This window comes from Crotalus tigris, unplaced genomic scaffold (assembly GCF_016545835.1).
Source record: "Crotalus tigris isolate CLP2741 ecotype Arizona unplaced genomic scaffold, ASM1654583v1 scf7180000023687.2574627, whole genome shotgun sequence".
Classification (NCBI taxonomy): domain Eukaryota; kingdom Metazoa; phylum Chordata; class Lepidosauria; order Squamata; family Viperidae; genus Crotalus; species Crotalus tigris.
The window spans coordinates 634,967-649,718 of NW_024100118.1; positions in this window are offsets into that span (position 1 = coordinate 634,967).

The window sequence follows — 14,752 nt, forward strand, 5'->3', positions numbered from 1 at the left end:
TTGTAAAATATGACTATATTTGCACAATCCTCTTACGGGTTTACTTCCTTGACAGCTTAAATAGATCACCAATGCTACTGGGAATGACAACTGGTAGAATCACTCTTGTCTGCAAAGCCCAAACAGAAGGCAAGAAACTAAAATGAATTCACAAAGGGGAGTGAAAGTAAGTGGGATTCTACAGTGTGAAAGAAGGCAACACAACTCCCATAAGAAACTTAAAAATTTAAAAATCAGAAGAAAGCAATGGAAAATTTTTGTATTATCACCAAGATAACATGGACGTGACTGAAACATTTAAATAAATTTGGGATCCTTAGGTCAGAAACATTTTTTCTATTTTGGGCAAGGAATACAAGTAGATGACGGTCAAGAAAAAGAGTACCATCCTTAGCTAAGCTGAAGGAAGTAGAAGATGGGGTTAATGAATAAATGATCAGTGGAATGTCTTTGGAAAAACTATAGATTATTGTCAGAGACAGGTTGAAATGATGGGCATTTGTCCATTCACTAGGGGTCCATTCACTAGGGGACCCCATTCACTAGGGGTCAGGCTGGACTCAATGATATGCAATTATTTGCATAAATTACAAACTATTCATCACAATTTAATTTGGTACATATTCTATGAAATTAAATCAGTGAGGTTCATGCATAATTCTATGTATCATACAAATCCAGAAAACTGAATAAACTATGAGTCAAATAAACATAAGCAAATATTTCATTAAAACACAAAAATGAATACAATAGCTCAAAGACAATCTGACAATGAGAGCAAATTTCAATCCCTCTGAAATTACCTTTCATTTGTTGTATTTTTCACTTTATTAAAATACTTTCTATGTCTTCTCTTTTCTCTGACAATATGTTTTTATCATAATTTTTGTACTTTGTTTTGTTTTTCTGTTTTGTCATTATTTTAAAAGCAATAAATTGTAAATTAAGAAAACATTTGTTTATTAAGACTAAGATGCAAGAGTGCTGAATTTCTTAACTAACCAGATTTCATTCTTTGACCATAACAAATTAGGGGGTCATCCCAATCAATTCATGGTTTACTGTTTTTCAGTCTTTATATAATCAGCAAGTTACCTGCTTTATTAACATAATGGTACCTCATCTACCTTCTGGAATGATTGTAGGAAATGGAATGATTATCTATTTGAAAAACATTGAATGTTATTGAAAATATCATATAAAATATTAAAATAAATATATTACTTTAGCAATGGAGCAAACCATTTCATTCTGATTAGAAAAAAATAAAATTATTATTTAGATGAAATCAGGAAGAAACTGAAAAGAAGTTGAGTTTCTTTTTTATTAGCATCCTGTTTGTATAAAATAGGTGAGAAAGAATAAAATAACATATGAAGAGTTCTCTTACATAAGACCAAGTGCCCATAAATGGTCAACTAGAGGTATTCATTAAAATGTAAGGAGGAAGTCAATTGTTCCCTTCCACTGTTGTTCTATAACTTCTGGAATATAAGTTATCCTGTTTGCTCAGGAGGCAGTAAACAGTCATCATGACTAATAGACTCTGTGAACATACTAAACCACGTGACACCTGGTCAGTCCACTGGTGTGTTGGACCCAATACTGTTTATGATTTGGGTTTGACTAGACTAAAGAAAAGAAGAAATTGGGGTGACGTGTTAGCAGTATTCCAATATTTGAGAGGCTGCCACCAAGAAGAGAGGGTCAAGTTATTCTCCAAAGCACCAGAGGGCAAGACAAGAAACAATAGTTGGAAACTGACCAAAGAGAGAAGCAACCTGGAATTAAGGAGAAATTTTCTAACAGTGAGGATAATTAACCAGTGGAACAGCTTGCCTCCAGAAATCGTGAGCGCTCCATCACTGGAGGTTTTTAAGAAGAAACTAGACAGTCACCTGTCTGAAATGGTATAGGTTTCCTGCTTAAGCATGGGGCTGGACTAGAAGACCTCCAAGGTCCCTTCCAGCTCTGTTCTATTCTAATGATGATTCCCATCTTCAGATAAGAGAATTTCAACATTATATGTTATTTTCTCCTTTTGTGTATCTAATCTAAAGCCTTAGGGTCCCATGTAAGCTGCAATCTTTTTGAAGGTCTCAGAGCTTCCACAACAATTTTACTCAATTGTCATGTTTAACAAAACAGAACTGATTTAAAAAAACATGGAGAATAGTCATAATAATTGTATTTAATTAATTTAAATTGCCTTGAAATTAAGTGAAGGATATTTTGTCCTGTTCCTACCCATTATTTATTTATTTATTTATTTATTTATTTAGTTAGTTAGTTAGTTAGTTATTTTGAAACTTATACTTTGAAAAATGCAAAGCATATACTCCTCCACTGAGTTATGATCCCAACCTGCCTCATTAGTCTTTAATTCTGTTCAGTGTAACCAACTGAAATTTATTGCAGGAGAGATATAGAATTGCACCATTTGCTTGTACTGATCTGAAACTATTGTGCTTAAAAGCATGGAAGATACTATCAGTACCTGCTTTTTAATCCTCTTGGCAACAGAGCAGTGGAATGATTCACTGCCTTGAGACTGTGTGTTTAAAAGACATAGTATGGGCTAGGAAAAGAAAAAGGTGTTGAATAAATCTTAGAAAAATAAATGGTGATATTCTTAGTATAATCAACCCTTTTCTGAATAATTTTTCCACCTTTTTATTTATCTCTTTCCAATTCAAATATTTAGTGTTTTCTCCTCCCCAGTTAAACATCTTTATCAGAGCTGGTAGAGCAGTAGACCGCCACCTTGAAATGTTTGCTTGCCTAGCCCTTCAGTTATTGACTCAGTTTGGCTGAAATAATTTGATTCCCTTAGAGGACTCATGTCACATGTACAAAATGTTTCTAATTGTGCCCCGGAGTGGCTGCAGAATAACCTATACTTTTCAGTTGGCTTCCCGTTGCAAAGGATTTCTGTGTCTGTTCTTGGCAAAATAGCCCAGAAAGGTGTTCTCTCCCAAAGCTGCTCTTAATAAAAATAGACCAGTGGTCTCTTTTTTGTGTGTATGTGTGTGCCTTCAAGTTAGTTTTTTGACTCCGGACGACTTCTTGAATAAGCCTCTTTAGTTTTCTTAGCAAGATTTTGGGAATGGTTAGCTATTGCCTGCTTCCTAGGATAGAGAGAGAGAGAGAGAGAGGGAGGGAGGGAGGGAGGGAGGGAGGGAGGGAGGGAGGGGGAGAGGGAGAGGGAGAGGGAGAGAGAGAGAGAGAGAGAGAGAGAGAGAGAGAGAGAGAGAGAGAGAGAGAGAGAGAGACTGGGTCAGGATCGCTCAGCTGGCTTTGTATGTAAGGCAGGACTAAAACTCAGGACTAAATGTCTCAGTTCCTAGCCTGATGCCTTAGCCCCTGTCCTATTCAGGCCTTTTTTGGGGGAGGGGGAGGGAAACATTGCTAAAGCTTTGGGAAATAAGTAGGTAATGGTTTGTTTGCATTTTCCTCTCAGAGAAAATCAACCTGGTGGCTCTAGCCAAGTTACGAATTTTGCTTTCCACTTCAAACAAATAGAGATGTTTCCAGCTGCTTTCCTGCATGTATGTTTGTTGGTGGAACAATAGACAGAAATGATAGTGGACATTGAAGAAACGTGTGCAGCACAATTTTTCTGAGTGTTACAAATGACCAAGTACTTACAACACGTTCTTTTAAGGCCACCCAAATGCAATCTGGCAGCAGAAATAGCAGGAAAAAACCTCCTACTCACCAGACTTGAGGACAGCCGCAAATGTGAAACACATTTAACACAAGTTGTCACTAGATTCCAAGATTTGTGCCAGGCCTCTGATAACTTCAGACAATCTCTTCTGGCCGGGTTGTTTGTGCAGGGAATGAGTACAGTCACAGGGCAGGGGAGTAATTCAGGTTTATATACAATGATCCCAGGATTTGACGGTGGTGAAGTGTCTCCTATGTCCCTAAAAGAAGCAAACACTCTGATCATGAGGATCTATTCTGTCCATGGCAAATGAGTTAAATCCCCTCTAATAAAGCCACTGTAATAATCAATTCCTAAAGTTGCAGCTACAGAATTTGAAGATGAAAATAGTTTTGTTAACCCAATGAAATGAAATGGCTGCTGTCACAGTGGTTTCACAACTAAAGCAACAGAACAGCTGGTTAACACAATTTGGAAGCCCATACCTCAGACGGCATGCCAGAATGGCCTTGTTTTCTCTTGTCTTCTTCCTACATTACGTATTACATTTGTACTGTAGATGCTGGAATGGCTTTTGTGAAAATGATTAGGCATTCTGTAAAATTATGGATGGGTCAACATCTGGGGGTGTGCACAAACACTTCGTATTATCAGCACTCCAACCAAAACCAGGATCTTCTTAAAAGACTGCCAGTGTTTTGTAGACTTATATATACAGTACAGACATACATTCTGTTCACCTTATGGATTTTTGTTGTTGTTTTAACCATTCAGTCTTGTCTGACTCTTGGCGACTTTATAGGCAAATGCTCTCCATGCTATCCTGTCAAGCACAGCTTCTTTCAGTTGCTGGATGTTCATCTTTGTATTAGTTTTGATGTTATCACGCCAGCGTGTTCCTTGCTTGCCCTTCTTCTTGTTCCACTAACCATTCCTAGCATCATTGACTTCAATGGATTTGCACGCATGACATGGCCAAAGTAAATCAGACGTCGTCTTGTGATTTTGGCTTCTAGTGATGTGTCTGGTTATATATGATTCAGCACCTCTCTGTTGGTTGCTTTGGCTGTCCATGCTATACGTAATAATTTACACCAGCACCACAGTTCAAAAGCATCAATTCTTCTTCAATCAACCATTCTTAGTGGCCAATTCTCACACCCATACATCATTATAGGGAGAACTATTGCTCCCAGAGGCCAGCCTTTTGTATTTATATCAATAGTTCTGCTTTTCCAGACCTTATTTATGTTTTTCATTTCAGTGCAGCCTAAGATTATCCTGCGTTTGATTTCAGGAGTAGAACTGCCAATAGAACAATTTCTGATCCAAGAAAGATAAATTTCTCAAACTAACTCAATTTCCTCTTTGTTGATCTCATGTCCATCTGCAGCTGTTTTCATTATCTTTGCTTTCCTGATGTTAAGACTCAATCCTACATTTTCACTTTGTCCTTGATTTTCCAGATCATTTTTTTTTTCAGGTCCTCCTGGAATATCATCTGTGTACCTCAAATTATTTGTGGTTTTTCTTCCAATTTTTATTCCAATGTCAGGCAGTTCCAAATTTAATTTCCACATGATCACTTCAGCATACAGATTGAACAAAAATGGTGATAAAATACATCCCTGTCTAACTCCCTTACTGATCCTGAACCAATCTGTGTCACTATGCTGTTGCCTCCTGATCGGTGTACAGTGTATCTGATAAGTCTGATCAAGTGGGTTGTGACAGCAAGATCATGCAAAGCCAGCCATAACTTATTATGTTCTACACAGTCAAAAGCTTTTCTTTAATTGATAAAATATATATAGATCCTTTTGATATTCACGTGCCTTTTCCATAATCCATCTAATACTGGCAATGTGATTTTGAGTGCCATGCCCTTTCTAAAATCAGCTTGTACATCAGGTAACTGTAGGCTCTGTTTGATGATCTTGCTTGCATGAGAAATCAATGCAATTGTCTCCAACTATACTTCCCACTATGTATAGTGGGAAGAGCAAAATGCTCAGAAGGGATCCTCCTTAAGATCTTGGGCTGTAAAGGTAATGGCAGCAGAATTTTACTTTCAGAGTGGCAAGTTTCTGTTAATGTAACTTTACAGTGAAGCAGAATTAGGTCATGTCTACCTGAGAAGGCTAATAAGTATCTACATGATTGGAAATACATTTCATAAGGTAGCCACTGGTAGCTGGCTTCCAAGGAGTTGGGTCTTAAAAAATAATGTCTCCTTATTTTGAATTAGGTTTTGTTTCCTTCAACTGGGACAAATAACCTTTTGAAGAAGAAAGTGGCATTCAGTCTTCCTTTAAGGAATTTCTTTAGAATTCTTCTATAGTTGTTGCATAAGCAGTTGAGTCCATATATGAGACAACACTCTTGCAGGATGGAGCTCATTGTCTTTTGACAAATTGTATTCAAATTGTACTCAGAAACCAATCAGCAACTGATGCAGAATCTGTCAAACCAGTAATTGATATACACTCCCAACAATGGGAGCCAGAAGGTATGTAGACTGTTGTATGTAGGTCCCTCTGGCCATGGCTTTTACTTGCAGGAACCATGACATCAAAAGGATCCCCAAATCATGACTCTGCTCCTTGTTTGCTCATCCAGGACAACTTTAACGTTGGCAAAGAACCTAAATAATAAAATAAAATAATAAAATAAAGTAATAAAATAAACCCAAGATAAATGCTTTATCCAATGTTAGATCTCCCTGCTGTAGATGTTTATAGTATTCCACCTATTTTGTGATACACTTTTCCATCACTTGATCTCAACTGAATCTGTCTCTTAAGTTGTCATACTCACATGATTCCCTAAAAGCATTAATGTATGCATTTATTCATTCATTGCATGGATGTATTCTGTGCCCAAAGTCAAGACATTCTCTTACATTCACTTCCTTTGGGGTGAAATAGTTATCCCCAAAAAGTTTTTTTTCCCTAATGGGCTTGGGGAAAACATCATTTACTTGAGCTCCCAAGCAAGGCACCATTCCATTATAGCTCTCTGGAGAGTCTCTTCTTGTCCAGCTTCAAGGGCAACTATTTTGCCAGAAAACTTAACTATTCAGAGCATGGTGGGATTCAGCCAGTTTGCACCACTTTGGTGGAACCGGTAGCTAATTTTTTGTTGCCCAGGCCCAGAATGGACTTCCGTAAGTGGCATCCACACAGAGAACTGGTTGTTCACATATTTGAATCCCACTACTGATTCAGAGGTTAGGGAGCAACAAGACTAGAGTGCACCATGCTTATGCAATGTGCCACAATCTCATCTTCATTGCCAACTGATATATTCTTTCTTAGAGGGTTTTTAACACAGAATCTATAGTAATGCTGCAGTGTCTCTTGGACTTATAATACTACTCTATAATGAGTCTTTTGCATTGCTGTTCATGAATTAACCAGAGTATTCTGGCGCACAGTTTTGGAGAATATATTCCTGACTGAAGACAAATCAACAATTAACATCAAAAGCAGTGGGTATGATCCACATCTGGAGCTCAGGCAAGGAAATGTTTTCCCTAAATCTGAGGAACTGCTATGATCAACATTTTGAGCTTCTGGAGGAAATATAAGATCTAATGTAAGCAGAAGTAATAAATAACAGTAATGGTTTATTGTGGATCACAAGTAATTAACTGTGAGAAGTGAGAATTTAAGGAAGATAATTAGAACATCAGTTGCAGACCATATGCCATCCAACTTTGCACCATTGGGGGAACTAACGACGGTATGTGTCTCTTTTGAACATATTTGAAAGCTTCAAGGATCCCATTGAATTAGCTTTTTATTGTTTTTTTACTTGCAGGTCAATTCAGAAGCTTTATTAAGAAACAATTATGGTTTATTTATCTTTATATATTTACCATCAATATTTTCAGAGTGGCAAATGAAATAAAGTACTACAAAATGAGACAAAATTATGGTAAGGAAAATAAAATAATGATGAATAAAATTGAAGCCATGCCACACACAAGCGCATACATACAATGACATCCTTCTGGAAAACAAAAGGATTCTTCATCTAGTGGAAAAAAGTCTAGATACTCTAAAAACGGTAATACAAAAGAGCCTGAAGTTTTTTGCTCTTATTCCAGGCATTGTCAGCTTAGTTGTGCTGACTGGGGAATAATTGAAATTGTAGTGTACATTGGTAGGTATTAGCTTCCCTAGGCCTACCTAACAGAGACATTTATGCTATTGGAAGCTTCATTTTAGAATTTCCTACCATGAAATGCAGGACTAAGAGATGTCATTCAGTACTGCAAGAGTGGTACAACTTGTCTTATCTTACAAAGATTGATCAGTATTAGCTGAGAATGTTGTTTGATTGTCTCCCAGATGACATTTGATAATGATAAAACTATTCCAGCCAGAAGACCTTATCTATCCAAATGTAACTCAATGGTTTTTCAAATACTGAATTCAACAGTTTCTCAAAACAATGAGGGGACAGAAAAGGTTATCTCCATCCCTGCTTTTAACATGTAAGTCTACAATTAAAGCAAATTAATTAAGGAGAAAATGTTGACTATGAGGTTGGCTGCATAATGAATATAATTACTTTTTTATTAAAATGAGAGACTTCCCTGTTTCTGGCTTTCTGACTATTGTTTCTCTTTGGCGGCACTAAGTAGGGAAGGTCTGAGTGGAAAGTTGCTGGAGTTGCATCTTGCCACCAGTGAACAGGAGAAAAGAGAGGGTCAGAGTAAGGGGTCTGTCCCAATTGAATAGTGCTTTGATTTAACAGCTCCAAAGGCTTTGAAAACCATTGGCCAAGAAAAGTTTGCCACCAACCCGCATAATCTCTTATCAGAGGCCATTGAAAGCCCTGGCTCCTGGGGTTAATTCTCCCATCACAAAGTGTTTGAATCAGCCCTAAACTCACATTGAGATGAAAGCCACCAAGCCTTTCCCCTCCTCCTCCCCTGCTGACTTGCCCTGCAAAATCCACTGAGATCAAGCAACTGGGAAGGATAGAGCATGTTCATCTGTTGGCTCTCCAGCAGGAAGGGCAAGCTCAAAATAAAAACAATAATTAGGGATAATTGCTTGTGTCCAAACACAGGCATTAAAGCACCCCTCCCTTTCCTTTTAGTACTTTGTGAGTTGGAATGAAAGAGACACCCCCTGTTTTGACAGCTGGGCAGGCAAACAGAACGGGTAGATGAAGTGAGACATCTTCAGGCATCAAGAAGAGGAAGAAGAGAGGCACCCTGGAGGCAACCAGGCTATAATAGATCCCTGGCCTGATGTTAACAAACCTTCACCTGGCCTGATGTTAACAAAGCTTCACCCAGTTGGCCTGATGTTAACAAAGCTTCATTTCCAGTTCCATCCAGGTCAGCCCACAAAGTCCTAGTGAGAATACTTCCAGGAAGCACCTTTAGAAGCAGCCACTTCCTGAAGAAAGTGGTCAAAGCATGCGAATGTTTGGGAAACAGCCTTTGGCTTTTGTGAATTCCTCATTTGGATTGTTTCTTTGAAGCTTTTGTCCACTCATGCTTCCTGGGAATTCTGGGAAGTTGTGAAGTCCACACATCTTAAAGTTACCAAATTTGAAAAGCATTTCTTTAAAACAACAACAGTAACAGGATTGAGTCTGAGAGCTTTTCCACGCAAAGCACATACCAAGCATATGACTGCTGTTCCAAAATACTGAATGCATCACAAATATTGGTGTGTTTAGAAATCTTGGCAGATGGACAGAACATAAAAACAGATATTCTGATTTATGAAGAGGTGGCATCAAATATCAAAACATTAAATTTGGGCCAAAGAAAGATTAAATAATCCATTATTATTATTTATATTGAAGGAAGAAAAAATTTAAAAACCCAAGATGTTTAGGATCAATAAAAGCACATTGATACGTCAGTGGAGAAGTCTTAAATTAATCAAATTGCTTTCTATCAACACTTGGTGGCTATCATCTGAGGTTACCCAAAACATTTTCTAACTATTGCTCTCAAAAAAGTACAGATTCAATTTTCAGATATTGATTTTTGAGGTTTTTTTAATTTATGGAAACATTTTTAAAGCTATTTATGCACTGGATTTGAATGTATGAAATTCATAAAACATTAGGATCAGACAATTCTTCCTTTTAAAGAAGGACTATAGATTCTTCCAAATCTTGAGTTGAGTATTTCGGTCATTTTGGACCAATTCTGTCATTTCATGAGCTGAAATACAGCAATGCAAACTGAACTAGGATTGCACAATTGAAGCTTTTGAAAACAGGGAATGTTCCCTGTATTTGCACAAAAATTAGACTAAAATGTACACGACAGGTCTGTGGTTTGTTCTATTGAATACATGCTAATGAATGTATGAACCACAAACTACTCATCCACATTTTAGTTCAGTATGAATCCACTTCTTTCTTGTGTTTCAGTATGTCTTACAAACAGAAATTTGAACTGAATAAATCATGGTTCAGTAATCTAGAAGCTATTGTTGAAACAAACTGCACTGCAACACTCCTGAATATTTAGCTTTGAATCCATCCTCACTAGAAATGGCTCATCATAAATGTTGCTGCAAATACTGTTATATATTTTTAAAAACTGAATTACATATATAAAATCCTGTTTATGACCAAAATTTTGGCATTTTAAACTGTGCAAAATACAAATATCAGGAATAACAGGTATGGATAATTCAATAAAATTACAAAACTACGAATTACAATTAATCTTTTAAAACGTAAAAGGTTGCTAGATTAATATACAAATAAGGAAAATGAAAAGAAAAAATAAATATATATTTGAAAGTTAAAATCACTATTATTAAAAACTACTTGCTCACAAATTATACACTTCCTTCCCATTATATCCTGTGGATTGCAACCAAAATATTAGGAAATATTTCTGCTTTCTACTTGAATCCTTTAGTCTAGTTTGATTTTCCCCCCCTAAAAATCATGTTCTAGATGTCTAAGTTTGTCTTGTGATATGGTACATGACACATAAGGGATCCATTCTTGTTTTAAACTTTTGTTATGAATATATATATCGTTAGTTTTGCCATTACTGCATATTCTCTAAAGTTCCCAACCTGATGTGATTGGTGAAATATCTAATTTCCAATATATGACTATTTGATACTATCACATATGATGAAGTGTTCCTTCTTTATCATAAATTTCTAACATTTTTATTATATTTACTTCTAAAAAATATTGGTGGAATTATCTACCACCTGTAAAACATTTTTATCCATTTTCCCCTAGGTTATAATTTAGGGTGAATTTTATTGATTTTTTAAAAAAATTCTTCCTATTGTTGTATCATTATTGTTTCTTTAAAAACTTGCATCACTTTATCATGCAAACTTTGACTTGTTCTGTCTTTATATAATATTTATTTTTTTTAATTTTTATTTATTCTTTTTTCACTATACAACAAAAAAAAATGAAAAAATACATTTTTTTCCTTTAACAGAACTGTGTTATACATCTCATATATATTATTTACAATTTATTTACATCAGTAATCATATCTTTCTCTTTCTCTGTTCTAGCCAATTATAACATTTGTTCCATATTTCATAAAATTCTGTTGCCTCCTTGTCTTTTAATTCTAGTGTAAGTTTATTCATTTCCGCGCATTCTAGAATTTTGTGTATGATCATATCGTTTGTAGGTATGTTTTCACCCTTCCAACACTGGGCATATACTATGCAGGCTGCTGTTAATAAACTTTATATAATATTTAATAAGAGTTTATATATTTATTCTAATACGTGATCATTCTCTATGAATATTTCAAATTCCGCACCTTTCTTAAAGTCCTTCCTTTCTCAAGATCACATTTTATTTTTAATAATTTGTAAACATCTCAGTTATGGTAAATTCCTATCCTAACTGGATCATTCTTGCTGTGTCTTTAACCTATTTCTGTGATCTTAATATGCCATATCTGGATACCAATTACACTTTTCCTGTTGTAATTATCCCTGAAAGCATTTGCCTTGCCTTGAAGGGGAACTCATCAAATTTGCAGATGATACCAAACTGTCAGGAGTAGCCAACACCCAAGAAGACAAACTCAGGATCCAAAAAGATCTTGACAAACTTGAACAATGGGCCTTATCCAACAAAATGAGTTTCAATGTGGAGAAAAGCAAAGTTTTACATTTAGTCAGGAAAAATCAAAGATACAAATACAGATTGGGTGAGACCTGGCTCAAAAACAGCAGCTGTGAGAGGGACCTTGGAGTCCTAGTGGACGGATCACTTAACCATGAACCAGCAGTATGCATCAGCAACCAAAAAATCTAATACAGTCCTGGGTTGTATAAACAGAGGCATAGAATCAAGATCACACGAAGTATTAGTACCACTTTATAAAACCCTAGTAAGACCACACCTGGAATACTGCAGCCAATTTTGGTCACCATATCGCAAAAAAGATGTTGAGAGTTTGAAAAAAATTAAGAGAAGAGCAACTAAGATGATCAAAGGCCTGGAAACTAAAACATACGAAGAATGGCTGCAGGATTTGGATTTGGCTAGTCTAAAGAAAAGAAGAAATAGGAGAGACATGATAGCAGTATTCCAATATTCAAGGGGCTGCCACAAAGAAGGGGGGGGGTTCATGTTATTCACCAAAACATCAGAGGGAAGAACGAGAAACAATGGTTGGAAACTGATCAAAGACAGAAGCAACCTGGAATTAAGGAGAAATTTCTTGAAGGTGAGGACAATTAACCAGTGGAACAGCTTGCCTCCAGAAATCATGGGCGCTCCATCACAGGAGATTTTTAAGAAGAGACTAAACAGTCACTTGTCTGAGGTGGTATTCTTCTGCTTGAGCAGGGGGCTGGAATATAAGACCTTCTATTCTATTCTATTCTATTCTATTCTATTCTATTCTATTCTATTCTATTCTAGTCTAGTCTAGTCTAGTCTAGTCTAGTCTATCTAGTCTAGTCTAGTCTAGTCTAGTCTATACAGCACGAGCGCGGCGTCTCTTCAAAATTGTACAAAACTACCCAACTTCTCCCAGGTTTCGGCGGTTTTAAGGAGAACCGCTGCAAATAACGGAAGGATGCTTAAAGCAGCGGAAACTTCGTCTCTGGCCTGATCCGCCAAGGTGGCCAGGGCAGGGCAGGGCTGGCAAACGAGGCGTCCCTTCCACGCCCACCAGCGACCCTTCGAGACGGCATCTGGGCAGCCTGTGGAAAAGTGAGCGACCAGGTCCCGCCAGGTGGAAAGGCACTCGGCAGGGAGGGGGGGCTCCTTCTTCCTTGAGAGAGGCGGCCAGCGCCAAGCCCCGCAATCGCCGCTAGTTTCGGTCGGCGGTTGCCTGCGAAATGTAGATTCGGAGAATGAGGAGGGTGGCGGGAAGGAACAACGCACGCGCACATTATGTGGGGTTCCGGCTTCCTTGTAGGCAAATGCAGATCAGATGGGGACCGTGGATTCATCAAAACGAAATTACACTCTGCAGCTTAATGTATACAATGGCATGCGAGCTTCATTAGGAGAGCCACATCCGATTTGGGGAGCGAGAGATGAAGCCAGCTGGATCGCAGATTAATACATGGAGCAGAACCACCCTTTTCTTTTCCTTTCTCCCCTTACCTCTTTTCAAATAGGACACTCTAAGTCTGTTTACCGGAAAGAATTCCATCATTCCCTCTGTAAATTGCATTTGTCAGAGGCTAATTGAATTGAGGAGATAGGCCTAGAAATTGGATATAGGGGCTTTCTAGGAACCAGAATGGAGGTGGAAGCTTATATTTCACTCTTATTGAATAAATCAATGTTCTTCTTTTAAAACCTGCAAAATCTCACTTGCTAAACATTATTCTGGTGATTTCCAAAAGTCATGTGTTTTTGCCAATACATTACATTTTGTAAACTTACACTTTGCTACTGTTGTGGTTCAGGAATCTCAGCCCACAGTTTTGAATTTCTTGGTATTTGTCACCCTAGTATTAATCAGGAGAGACAATGTTATTAAGATCAAAGTTATTGGATTATCAGGAAGACACCCAGTGTTGAAAAGATCAGGAGATAACGGGTTCATGTTGAGCATAGCATGTTCTTTTCTCTTTCTACCCTAGAACTAAAATCTCCTGCACCTATAACTGATGAATAAATTCTATTAACTGAATGGAATTTAGTTCTCAGTAAACATGTGCATGGGATTATATTGCACAAATGTAAGCAGAGGAAAGAAAAACTAATTGTTTTGAACATAATCCACTGTAGGGGTATGGCTGGCAATGCTTGACGATATTCTCCATTCCATGTATGCCCATATCTCTCAGGAAATGCACATTGTATATACTGTAGTAGCAAATTATCACTGCCTTGACAAGTATAACGTGCATCGTTATTGCTCAGTGGCAGCCATTCAGACAAGCCCTAGAACAGAGACAGAGAGAAGCGGAGAGTGCTATGGGCCTTACTGAGGCTGCTCTGCCTTTTGCCCTCCGCAGCTGCCACCTAGTGGTGTCCAAGAGGCTGCTGAATTCTTTCTATCAACTCTTGTTAAAGAATTTGTAACTTGAAGAATGAGGGCCTGAAGGCATTCAAAAGGATGGCCTATCTTGGCCTTCTTACGGACAGGGGTTTATGAATGCTTCAGGAATAGCATTATTGAATAACGCTATGCGGAAACAGTGATATAGTTAGTGAACCCCTGTCCAAAAGAAGCTGATTGTTGGATTCCCATGCAAAACAGTTGTGCGAGACCAAAACAGGTTGGCAGGCACTATTTGAGTACAGGCTTATTCCAGAAGTGGATTAGAACTGTCCCAAAGCACCCTAAACAACAACTGATATGTATGGGGAAGATTGTGCCCTGAAGCAGCAGGAAAGAAGCACCTTGTTCTCTCTCCAGCTTCACTGTTCAGCTCTCCATCCACCACCATTAGCTGCTGTTCAGGTGGATCCAGGTTTCCAAACAGGTGAATCTCTTTGGAGTCCTAGTAGGGTCAGGGGAAGAGTCCACTTTGAAAGAATTTGACTTTCTGTTGCCCAAAGCAGAATTGTCCCAAAAAGAGGGGAAGAGACACACTGCATCAACCTAAAGTGGTTGTAGGTGCTTGGTTC